Source organism: Mirounga angustirostris, unplaced genomic scaffold (genome assembly GCF_029215605.1).
Source record: "Mirounga angustirostris isolate CCGP_5_RB_7025 unplaced genomic scaffold, mMirAng1.0.hap1 SCAF_5, whole genome shotgun sequence".
NCBI classification, from domain to species: domain Eukaryota; kingdom Metazoa; phylum Chordata; class Mammalia; order Carnivora; family Phocidae; genus Mirounga; species Mirounga angustirostris.
This window is the reverse complement of record NW_026991713.1, coordinates 118,235,382-118,249,201: the sequence shown is the minus strand read 5'-3', so window position 1 is coordinate 118,249,201 and position 13,820 is coordinate 118,235,382.

The following is a 13,820-nucleotide window of genomic DNA, read 5'->3' as shown; positions in this document are numbered from 1 at the left end:
GAGAGTCATTCAAAATCCTAGTGGATATATTTTTTAAAGATATTGATTTGCTGATAAAACTGAACACCCCAAAACCAAATAATCCAGTTAAAAAATGGGCAGAAGACACAAACAGACATTTTTCCAAAGACATATAAATAGCTAACAGATACCTGAAAAGATGCTCAATATCACTCATCATCAGGGAAATACTAATTAAAACTATAATGAGATACCACCTCACACCTGTCAGAATAGCCAAAAAAAAAAAAAAAAAAATTTGATTTGCTGATTTACAAAGTGAAAAGCAGAACTTAATCAAAAATACTTTCATGTGATAAAAAGAATCCCATAGTAATGATGTAATTCTCTGAACAGAATAAAGTTAACACAGACTAGAAGAAAAGGAGGGATATACTGATGCAATTAAGGCTGAAATGAAACTTGGAGGAACAAAACCATGCATAAGCCCTTGTTTTACCCAGAGTGGGTAGGACTCAGACTTGTTTGGTTCTTGTTGTTGTAACTGCATGTAACATATATAGAAGTACTAAGAATATAGAATTGCCAAAACAGGGCGCTTGGGTGGCTCGGTTGGTTAAGCGTCTGCCTTCAGCTCAAGTCATGATCCCAGGGTCCCTGCTCAGCGGGGGTTTGCTTCTGCTCCTTACTCTGCTCATGTGCTCTCTCTCAAGTAAATAAATAAAATCTTAAAAAAAAAAAATAGAATTGGGGCACGTGGGTGGCTCAGATGGTTAATCATCTGCCTTCTGCTCAGGTCATGATCCCAGGGTCCTGGGATCGAGCCCTACATCGGGCTCCTGGCTCAGCGGGGAGCCTGCTTCTCCCTCTCCCTCTGCGTCTCTCCCTGCTCACACTCTCTCTCTCTGTATCTCTGTGTCTCAAGTGAATAAATAAAATCTTAAAACAAAGCAAAACAAAAAAAAAATAGAATTGCCAAAACGATCCTGGAGAAGAAGAATAAAATGGAAGAACTTACACCACCTGATTTCAAGACCTATTATAAAGCAATATTAATTAAGATAATATAGTATTAGGTAAAGGACAGACAAATAGACCAATGGAACAGAATAGAGGTTTAGAAACAGACTCAAATATACATTGTCAATTGAATTAGAACAAAGGAACCAGTGAAATGTGAAATTCAACGGGAAAACAAAGATCAAAATCACATCATAAGTATATGCTGAATGTGGGATATAGTTAAGGCCACAGAAAACACAATCTGCCACAGGAAAAAAAGAGCTAAGTTGATCTTCAATAAAATTTAAATTTTCTAAAAAAGTTTTTAATTTCTGACCTTCAAAAGGTGCTGTTCTGAAAACGGAAGGACAAATTACAGAATGGGAATAAATATTTGAAATATATATATATATATGACAAAAGATTTGTATCCAGAATATATAATAAAATGCTATAACTCAATAATAATTAAAAACAGCCAAAATGGGAGCAAGGGTGAATGGGGAGTTATTGCTTAATGGGTATGAAGCTTCATTTTATTTATTTATTTTAAAAGATTTATTTATTTATTTATTTTAGTGGGAGGAGGGGCAGCGGGAGAGGGAGAAAGAGAGTCTCAAGCAGACTCCACACTGTCACAGAGCCAGACATGGGGCTCCATCTCACGACCCTGAGATCATGACCTGAGCTGAAATCAAGAGTCGGACGCTTAACTGACTGAACAACCCAGGCACCCCAAAGTTTCCTTTTTGTAAGATGAAATGGGTTCTGGAGATAGGTTTCACAACAATGTGAATGTACTTAACATTATTAAACTGCACAATTAAAAATGGTTTAGATGGTAAATTTTAAGTTATGTGTATTTTGCCACAATTTTTTTTAAACAACTTGAATAGTCCCTTTTGGAAAGAAGATCTAAAATTAGCCAATAAGCACATCAAAAGATATTAACATCATTAATTATTAGGGAATGCAAGTTAAAAGTTCAGTGAGACATTATTTTAGGATGGCCCAACTTTAGAAAATGACAATATCAAGTTGGTGAAGATGTGGAGAACAGGAACTCTCCCACTTTGCTGATGGTACAGTAATAGGATACAGTCACTCTGGAATATAAACTTAAAAATATATATTCCTATATCCCAGCTATTCTAGTCCTACGTGAGAGTTACAAAAACATATTTTGGGAAATAACTAGTATAAGAATGTTTGTAGCACCTTTTTCCCCCAAAACAGCTCCTAACTAGAAACAGCCCAGGAGTCCATCAAGAAGAGAAAGGATAAACAGATGATTGTTTATTCATACAATAGAATGTTATTCAGCAATACAGAGAAACAATTGCTAGGGATGTACACAATAACAGGGATAAATCTTAAAAGCACTATGCTGAGTTAAAATAAGCCAGACATAAGAGAATACATACTGTATGATTCCATCTACGTAAGTTTTAAGAACAGGCAAAACTAATCTGCAGTGATAGAAATCAGAGCAATATTTGTCCAGCGTGGGGATGTGACTAAGGTATTGTCTGGAAAGGGACACCAGGGAACTTTCAGGGAGGATGGAAATGTTCTACCCTTTCATTTAGGTGATGACTACACAGGGCAAAACACTTGAAATGATACACTTAATACTTGTGAACTTTCCCATATGAATACCTCAATAGTAAGAAAGTATTAAACTGGGGCGCCTGGGTGGCTCAGTTGGTTAAGCGACTGCCTTCGGCTCAGGTCATGATCCTGGAATCCCGGGATCGAGTCCTGCATCGGGCTCCCTGCTTGGCAGGGAGTCTGCTTCTCCCTCTGACCCTCCTCCCTCTCATTCTCTCTGTCTCAAATAAATAAATAAAATCTTTAAAAAAAAAAAAGTATTAAACTTTTTCTTTTATAGCATTTATTCAAGTATGTCATTTAAAGTTTGTGATATTTCCTTATTAATATCTATGTTTTCTACTCTGTAAGTCAGGCACTATTCTAATCTCTGTGAGTAAAACAGTTGACAAGACAGACCAGTCCGTGGCCCTCATGAAATTTATAGCCTGTAAAGGAAGGAGCCCTATTTGTCATGTGCACTATCTTGCTCCCAGCACGGAGCATGGTGCTTGGTGCATGTTTACATTCAATAAATATTTGTGGAGTGGCTATAGTGTAGGGAACCAAGGAAAAATTAGTTATCCATAACTCACTCACTCATCACTCTCTTTCCCTCCTCCCCACCCCTGCCCCCGTCTATTTTTCTTCAATATTTGCTATCCACTCCGACGAATATCTCAAGTGCCTGTATACTGTGTGGACATATAGATAAGGATCATGAGCCTGGAATCCCACAGAAGTAATGGCACATGGACGTATTCTGGGCTGGATGGAGCACTAGCTCTCCTCACAGGAAGATAGACTGAGGGCAAGCCAGAGATTTTTCTCAAGACAAGGACTGGATCTATTAATGTGCCTTACTGGTGTAACTTCGAGATTTTTAGAATTCTCTTTCATTAAACCTGGCCAGTTCCCTTTGGACCAGACAGTTTTACCAGGTAATCCTCAAAAAGCTCGATTTTTGAGTTAGCACAACATTCTCATGGGTCCAACAATATTTTATTTGTCCAGCTGATTAAATATCTGAAATGAGGTTTACTCCAATCGAAACTGTAACCTTCAGTCGAAAGAGGAAAAACCAAAAGGATAAAAAAAGAGACTATATATTCTTATCTATGTAATCCAGTCTGGGGATATTTCAGGGGAGTCAGTTATTAAAAGCTCAGCAAGCTGGTTCAGATTACCAGGTAATTTAGTTAAAAATTAGAAATAATTAAATGTTATCTTGCCAACATTCTTAAGTTCTTTCATCGGCAGCAACTTAAAATTTAGAAAATAAAGTCAAAGTAAAAAATGTTGAAAAAAATTTTAAGAGTAATTTTAGATTGGAAGCTTCCTAAAGCAAGAGCCTGTATTTTGTATTTCTTGTGCTCTTTCCCACAAGCCTTGTCCCAGAATACTTAGCATCATGACAGGTGCTCAATAGCATGTATAGCTTGCTAATTTTCTTACTATTCGAAATTTCCTGCATATATTTCTACACTGGACATCATTTACCTTTACAATCACAGCTCCCAAGTAAAAACATTAAGTACACAGGTTAAAAAAATAGTCTTTTAAAATTGGGCTTTATCTACAAGTGACTTGTAGTATGAAAATGAATGGCTTGGTACTAGGAAAAGATTCTTTTGCCTCCTTTTTCCCTTTGGAAGTGACTGGATACTTGGATCTATTTCCTTACATTCCATCCATGCCCACAAGTGGTCAGACTGACAAATACTTCCCAGCTAGTGTCACCCCTCCTCTGAAATTTCTGCTTGCCTCTATTATAGCCTAACCATACTGCATTGAAAGGATTTGTTTACACATCTATATCTCGTACCAGATTGAGCTCTTTGGGCTCAGGCACTCGGTCTTGTATCCTTAGTATCTAGCAAATGACTGTCATATACTATCTCCAGACAGGGGCTCAATAAATGTTAAATAAGAACAGAAAGACATGTACAAATATCATCAAAGAGACAAACAGTATCTAAACATTATATGTACTTACAATATAATTGAAGGACGTATCAGCAAGTACTGCAAACTGACGAAACAATGTGTGCCTAGTAAACATCTCATCTTTAAGGACATGAAAGCTAAAATAAAAGAAATGGTGAAATTAAAATGTATAGAAATCATACGATAAAGCAAATTAATATTATGTTCATGTGGTTAGGAACTACAATTTTCATTGTGAAAGAGATGAAAGTAAAAAAATTTAAAATATTAGTATGAATTTGTTACTTCTTTCATTTTTAGTTATTTTTTTTAAAGCTTTTATTTTTAAGCAATCTCTACACCCAGCTTTGGGCTTGAATGCACAACCTTGAGATCAAGAGTCACATGCTCTACTGACTGAGCCAGCCAGGCACCCTACTTTTTTCATCTTTAAGACTACATATTTCCCAGCCCTGAAAAGGCACAGAATCAATGAATGACAACCCAGTATCAATGAGCATCTTGGAGCCCAAACTGTAGTTTTGGGTGTTTTTTGTTTTATTTTTTTTAAGATTTTATTTATTTACTTGAGAGAGAGACGAGAAGACAGAGAGAGCACAAGCAGGGGGAGGGGTAGAGGGAGAGGGAGAGAGAGAAGCAGACTCTCTGCTGAGCTCCGAGCCAGACTCAGGGCTCCATCCTATGACCCTGAGACCATGACTTGAGCTGAAGTCAGACACTTAGCCGACTGAGCCACCCAGGTGCCCCCCAGACTGTAGCTTTAAAAACATTTCTCCCTAAAATGAACCAGGGCATCTTTCAGAAATGGCTGTTTCTAGATCTAAGGTAATAAATATCCAAGTTGAGCCTGGGACATTTTATTGTTAAGGGAGTCATCAAAGACTGTGCCAAAAGAACACAGCAGTCAACCTTAAGAGGGCTCCCATTGACTTATGATTGGAGAAACTGAGCATCAAAAATAATGATTATAATGTATTGAAACACAACAAATATATTAAAAATTTGGGAAATTCTCAGCCTATCCAGATTGCAAACATTGCTAAAAGTAGGAGATTCACCCTCAGGAAAGCATGTTCTGGAGACAAAGCCACCAGTATGCTGGACAACTTTGGGTAGCCACTAGGAAGGAACAAAAAAAGTCCCAGTATCCAGTCACATGGAGGGTCTTAGCAGAGACTGCGTGTGTCTCATGGACCAAAACCACAATGAGGTACCACTGTATAATTGTTAGCATAACTAAAACCAAAAAGACAGACAATGAGAAATGTTGGAGAGGATACAGAGAAATGGGAACCCTCATCTGTTGCTTCTGTAATTGTAAAATGGTGCAGCCACTTTGGAAAAGAGTTTGGCAGTTCCTCAAAATGTTAAACATAGAATTATCATATGACCTAGCAATTTCTTCCAGTATATACCTAAGAGAACTGGAAACCTATGTTCCACACCAAAACCTGTACATGACTGTTAATAGCAGCATTATACATAGTAACTAAGAAGTGGAAATAATTAAAATGTCTAAACACTGAAGAATGGGTAAACAAAATGTAGTATATCCATGCAATGGAGTATTATTTGGCAACCAAAAGTAATGAAATACTGATACCTTCTACGACATAGGTAAACTTGAAAACATTATGCCAAGTGAAAGAAGCTAGTCACAAAAGGTCACATAGTGTATGAGTCTGTGTATATGAAATGTCCAGAACAGGCAAATCCATAGAGACAGAAAGTAGATTAGTGGTTGCTAGTGGTTGGCTGCCATGGCAATGGGGAGTGGCTGCCAATGGATATGGAGTTCCTTTATGGGTTGATGAAAATGTTCTGATTTAGAGAGCGGTAATTGTTGTCCAACTCTGTGAATGCACTAAAAACCATCCTTTAAAAGGGTGGTATGTAAACTATATGTCAATAAAGTTGTTATACAGTAAGTTACTATGTGTGCTAAAAAAATGGAAACATGAATAAAGTAGAGAGAAAAAAGCAGAGCAATGATGACTTTAATATCACTATGATGAAGAAAACAGAGCAAAAGATGGGTAAAATAGATTAAAAATGGTGAGTTTCAGCACAGAATTGGAATCTACTTAAAAAAATGAGTAGTCATCTTAGAACTGAAGCAATCATATATGATATTAAGAACTCAGTACATGGGCTGAATAGTAGAATGGATACAGCAGAGCACAGACAGGATTATTCATCTCAAAGGCAGACCTCTCTCTCTCTCTCTCTCTCTCTCTCTCTCTCTCTATATATATATATATATATATATATATATATATATTCAAAGTGAAGCCTAGAGAAAAAAGTAGGAAAAACCAGACAGGAGTGTAAGAAACATGTGGGTTATAGTCAAAAGGCACAACTTACATATAATTAGAATCCTAGAAGAGCAGAGGCTGATAGTTGATAAGTCTCGACATCTCCGGTGGAGGCCAGTACTCAATGCACTGGCATCATGAATAGGCTGAGGGAAAAGAAACTACCAGCACAGAATTCTACACTCATAGAAAATAATCTTCAATAATGAAGGTAAAATAAAAACATTTTCCTATAAAGGAAAGCTGATGGAATTATTTGTGTGCAAACCTATATTAAAAGAAAAACTAAAGAGAGCTATTTGGATAGGAGGAAGATGATCCCAGATGGAAACACATTGAAAGCAGGAAGAAATAAAGAGCTCACAGAGTAAAAATGTTAATGGAAGTGAATACTGACTATGCCTAACAATAATTGTAATGTTCGATGGTGTTAAACATTTATAAGGAATCAAAATGAAAATGTGGGAGGGGGTTAAATGGAGTTAAAATATTCTAAGGTTCTAGAATTCTTTCCTTTTTTCTTTTTCATTGAAGTATAATTGATATACACTATCCTGTTGGTTTCAGGTGTACAACATAATGATTCTAAGGTTCTAGAATTCTTGGGCAAGTATTAAATAGAAATTTGTAAAAGACTGTGGTAAGCAAAGGAGGTGGGTTAAAATTACAAAAAGAGAAAAGAATAAATAACTAACAAGTCAATAGAAGAAAATATGGAATAAAAATACGTTGATTGGTCCAAAAAAGGTGAAAAGGAGAGAAGAAGAAACAGGTTGGCTAAATAGGAAAAAAATGTGTTATGTTGGTAGACACAAACCCAAGGATACAAGTAATCTCACTAAAAGTAAATGAAGTAGGCCAATTAAATAAATAAGACTGGCAGATCAGATTAAAAATCCAGCTCTATGCTGCTTACAAGAGACACATTCAAATATAAAAACAAGATAGGTTGAAGGAAAAAAATGCACCATGCAATCTTAATCAATGAAGAGTGATACAGTTATATTAATTCTAGATGAAGGAAACATTCAGCCAGAAGGCATTTTTACAGATAGAAAGGAATGGCTCATAATGATACATATAAATGATAACTTCATAAGAAGATAGCAGGATTCTAAATTTGTAGGTATCCATAAATGTAGCCATAAAATATTTAAAGCAAAAACTGACAGAACTAAAAGAGAAATAGATAAATCTATAAACATAGTGGAAAATTTAATACTCCTGTCTTAATAGTTGGAACTGTAGCAAAAATGTAAGTATATAAAAGATATAAAAAACACAATGGATAAACTTGACCTAATTGAAATAGATAAAACACTGCACTCAGTGATAGAATTCCTCTTCTTTCTAAGTGTACATGGATCATTTTTTCAAAATCAACCCTATGCTGAGCATAAAACAAGTATCAAAAATTTTAACAGATTGAAATAATTCAGAATAGGTTCTCTGGGCACAGTAGAATTAATCTAGAAATACAACTAGACCATCTTCCACTACCTGAAAATAAAACATATCACTTCTAAATACCCATGGATCAAAGATAAAATAAAATAGAATTTATAAAATGTTTTATACTGAACGGTAGTATGTAACATGTCTCAATTTGTGGGATGCAACTCAAGCAGTGCTTAGAGGACAATATGTAGTCTGAAATGTATATAGTAGAAGAAAAAAAATCTGAAAACCAATGATTTCAGCTTTCTTCTTAGGAAGGATTGCAAATCATACACAAAGAAAGTAGAAGGAAGAAAATAATAAAGGTCAGAACAGAAACTAATGAAAAGAAAACAAATATATGAGAGAAATTCAACAAAGGAAAAATGATTTCTTTGAAATAAATAATAAAACTGACTAACTCTTAACAAGATTGATCAATAAAAGAGAACACATATTATCAATATCAGAAATGAAAAAGGGGACATCATTAGATCTTACAGATAATTTAAGTATAAAATATGAGGATATTATGAACAACTTTAAGTCAATCAATTTGACACTTCAGTGAAAAGGTAAAATTCCTTTGTATTTTTTTAGATTTATTTATTTATTTTAGAGAGAGAGAGAGAGAGCGAGCAAGCACACATGAGTTGGGGGAGGGGCAGAGGGAGAGAATCTTCAAGCAGACTCCTCCCTGAGCACAGAGCCAACGTGGGGCTTGATCTCGTGATCTATGTGATCATGACCTGAGCTGAAACCTAGAGCTGGATGCTCAACCGACCCAGATGCCATGGTAAAATTCCTTTAAAAAGAAAATATAAATTATGAAATCTACTAGAAATGGAAAATCAGAATAACTCAATATCTATTTAACAAATTGGATATTATTTAAAAACTTCCTCCAGGGATGGCCTATAGACAACATGAAAATATGTTCATCATCACTCACGATCAGGGAAATGTAAATCAAAACCACAATAAGATACCACCTCACACCTGTCAGAATGGTTAAAATCAACAAAACGAGAAAGAACAGGCATTGGTGAGGATGTGGAGAAAGAGGAACATTCGTGCATTGTTGGTGGGAATGCAAACTGCTGCAGCCACTGTGGAAAACAGTGTGGAAGTTCCTCAAAAAGTTAAAAGTAGAACTACCTTATGATCCAGTAATCACACTACTGGATATTTACCCAAAAATACAAAAACATTCATTTGAAAGGATACATACAGCCTATGCTTAAGCAGCATTATTTATAATAGCCAAGATATGGAAGCAGCCCAAGCATCCATCAATTGATGAATAGATAAAGAAGATATTTATATATACATTGTGTGTATACACACACACACACACACACCATGGAATATTATTCAGCCATAAAAATGAACTCTTGCCATTTGCAATGACCTGGATGGAGCTAGAGAGTATTATGTTAAGGGAAATAAGTCAGTCAGTGTAAGACAAATACCATATGATTTTACTCATATGTGGAATTTAAGAAACAAAACAAATGAGCAAAGGGAAAAGAGAGAGAGAGAGAGACAAACCAAGAAACAGACTTTTAACTACAGAGAACAAATAGAGGGTTCCCAGAGAGGAAGAGAATGGAGGGGGGTGGGTTAAACAGGTGATGGGGATTAAGGAGGACACTTGTCATGATGAGCACTGGCTGTTATATGGAAGTAATGAATCACTATATTGTACACCTGAAAGTAACACTAACACTAAACTAACTAACACTGTATGTTAACTAGCTGGAATTAAAATGAGAATTCAAAAAAAATAAAACCTTCCCCCAGAGAATGATAAACATTAACTTAGGATAGATGTTACATTGGAGGAAGAAGAGGCATTAGGCATGGAATGGGCACACGATGGTTGTGAAGATACTGCTAACACTTCATCTTGTAGTAAGAATACTTGTGTTCATTATATTGCTATCTTTATACTATACTAGTATATCTTAAGTATTTTTCTGTATATATTAAATGTTGAACCAAAAAAAAATTTTAGTACAGAAAAAGAAACTAAGAGTAACATTTTTTTTTTAAGATTTTATTTATTTATTTGAGAGAGAGAGAATGAGAGAGAGCATATGAGAGGGGGGAGGGTCAGAGGGAGAAGCAGACTCCCTGCAGAGCAGGGAGTCCTATGCGGGACTCGATCCAGGGACTCCAGGATCATGACCTGAGCCGAAGGCAGTCGCCCAAACAACTGAGCCACCCAGGCGCCCTAAGAGTAACGTTTTTAAGGGTTAGAAAGACCTGTGTCCATGACTGAGATCTGTCACTCTTTAGCTGTATGAATTCCGATAAATTACTCAACTTCTTTGAACTTCAGTTTTCTCATAAGAGAAGTGGAGTTAATATTTTTTTAGAGGGGGAGAGCGTGAGAGCTCGTGCAAGCATGGTGGGGGAGGGGCAGAGGGAGAGAGAATCCTCAAACAGGCTCCACCCTCAGCCCGGAGCCTGATGCAGGGCTTGATCTCACCACCCCGAGATCATGACCTAAGCTGAAATCAAGAGTCAGCTTAACGACTGGGCCACCCAGGCACCCTGGAGTTACTATTTTTAACTACCACCTACAGTTTCAATAAGGATTGGATGCATGTGAAACGATTAGTATTGTCTCGGGCACTATCTAGTAAACTAAAACATTAATCGTATACATTCAACACACACATAACACAATAACACACAATTAGTAACTGCTAATTTCATTCAGTTTAACAATTTCATGGCAGGCATCTTTGAGATTAATCATTTGTTACACATATTTTAGCAAAAAGGACACTGGATTTTTCATATAACATAACTTTACCAGATGAAGATGACTGCTTGAGAAAATATCTATTTCCAAATAACAAAGTGTATCTTTTGGGCAATAAGCTGGCTAAACTGCGGCGAGGACTTCCGGTTGAGATATTTAGGAATGGATAAATATACTCCAAGAATGAAGTACACTCCCCTCAGCTAAAAAAGGACATTGGAAAATTCAGTTCTGAGTGTCGTTTGGTGATCATAATAGCCTGTTCCCCACACTCAGCCTTGGAAACTGCAAGAATCAGGGGGAAAAAGGATCGCTGCAGCCTTCAGGGATTGTGGACCTCCCTCCACGCTCTACCACGTACCACGGACCTCCACATTAAACCATCTCCTCTGTCCCAGAGCCCCCAGTTACTACTCACTGTGGATCCTACTTCTCTGAACAGCATCTTCAGACTGACACCTTCATTTGGTTGTCTGCTTAGCTTTTTTCTTTTTCCTTTTCATTTTTTAAACACACTTAATTTTTTAGAGCAGTTTTAGGTTCACAGCAAATGGAGAACAAGGTACAGAGATTTCCCATATACTTCCTGCCCCCCCCCACATGGACGGCCTCCCAGACTGTTAACAACCAACAGAGTGGTACATTAGTTACAATCAATGAATCTACACTGACACATCATTATGGCTCAAAATCCATAGTTGACATTAGGGTTCAGTCTTGGTGTCGTACATTTTATGGGTTTTAACAAATGTGTAATGGCATGTACTTTCTTTGTAGTATCATGCAGAGTAGTGTCACTGCCCTCAAAATCCTCTGTGCTCCACCGACTCATCTCTCCCTACCCCCAGCCCTTGGCAACCACTGATTCTTCTGCTGTCTCCATGGTTTTCCCTTTTCCAGCATGTCATATAGGACCACGGCCTTTTCAGACTGGCTTCTTTCACCTCGTAATATACGTTTAAGGTTCCTCTATGTCTTGTCATGGCCTGACAGCTCATTTCTTTTTAGGTCTGGACATAGCACAATGTATCTATCCATTCACCCCCTAAAAGACCTCTTGGTTGCTTCCGAGCTTGGGTAGTTACAAATAAAGCTACCATCAACATCCATGTCTGCTTGGCTTTTGATTCCAATTCCCCTCACTTCCCAGCCTGGGAACTGCGTTTTGGATCACCATCAGCTGAACACTCTGAACTTCAGGAGCCAACCCCACACCATCCCCTCACCGGCCCAGGGCCTAGCTTTTGAGAAGACTCCAGACAGCTGAATTTAGAGGAAGGCACAAGACTCAGAAAAACCACCGAGTGCCCAAGACTCCAGATTTACTCTGATTTGGCATTGGCATTTCTTGTGAATCTTGAATTTCACAGACAATGAACGTGTTGTGGGTATACTCAGGTGGCAATGAGCGACAACAAACTGCCAAGTGCCGAATCGTCCTTTCCCCCCACACTACACCCTGACAAGGGCTGAGAACAAAGATACAAGAGTCTAAACCTGTCAGGGGTGAAACGAACGGGACCGGGGAGGGCAGGTGTACCGGGAAAGGTCCTAGGACTCCTGTGACAGGCGACGCAAGCCAGAAGCCTAAGAAGGGGGGGAAGCGGGGAGAGAAAAGGAAAGAAGGGGCGGCGCAGGGTTTCTGTTTATCTAACTCTCCCTGTCCCCCAAGTCCAAGAACAAGGGGGGTTCGAACAGTGAGAGGAAGAGGGAGGCGATTGAGAGCACAGTGCGCCTGCGCGGGCACGTCGCGTCTCCGGCTCCGCTGGTTGGCAATCTCCCTGGGAGGGACTGCGCATGCGGAGAGAGGAGGAGGGAGGGAAAGGGTGCGGACGTAGCCCCGTTTGCTGCGCGCACTCACCGCCCTGTGGGAACAGCGTGCGTGTAAGTTCTCTGCGCCCTGGCCGGAGTGATGCGCGCAGTGGGTCCGGCCGGCCCCAGGAGCTCAGCAGGCGGGACCGAGGGATGGCTCAGATGGGTGTCGGGCTGAGGTGGGACACTCAACGGCGGCATCACTGCGGCACCGGGCGGGTGGGGATCTAGTCCTGCGCCCAAGTGCCACACCTGCACACCGTTTGGGCGGAGAGACGCGACCATGACGGCGTCATGCCACACTAAGAGGAAAGACTAGCTCCTGCCCTGGCCGGCCCCGCTTAAGGTCCAGCTTCCTGGAAATAGAGCCAACTCAGCAGAGACAGAAAAGGAGCTTGGAGGTGGAAGCTCTGAATTGGACCGGGGCTGACTATACATCATGACTTGTCTGAGAAATTGTTGGATTCGACTGTTACGTTACCTGGCCAAGGTGAAGTTTTTCCTCTACAAAACAAAATGATGGCGCCTGATCTAAGATCTGTTACAATGAAATGAAATGACCATTTTAGCGATACAAATCTGCGACTGTACTGTCAATCTCCATCCCCCACCATGAGGCAGTACCCTGGATATACACACTCTTTATGTTATATATTACCTTGAATGAACACTTGGTGATGCAACCACATGAGAGAGACAGTGCGTTTTGTCCCAACATTATGTCCCAGTTAGTCGGTTAAGTGAGAAAACATATAGAAAATATGTAATCATACGTTGCTATTCCAAATGTTTAGATAGCAACATAAAGTCTGCAAAGATCAAAATGATGAAATGACGTAGACCATCTTGATTAACAGCAAATCAACTTGAAGTAAAACTGAGACATTCTTGTAAATGGTCATTGAAATATGGGATGAATCCCATTGGGATAGACACAGCATAAATATTAAGGATCAAAGTGAAGCCCACAGGCGCGCCTG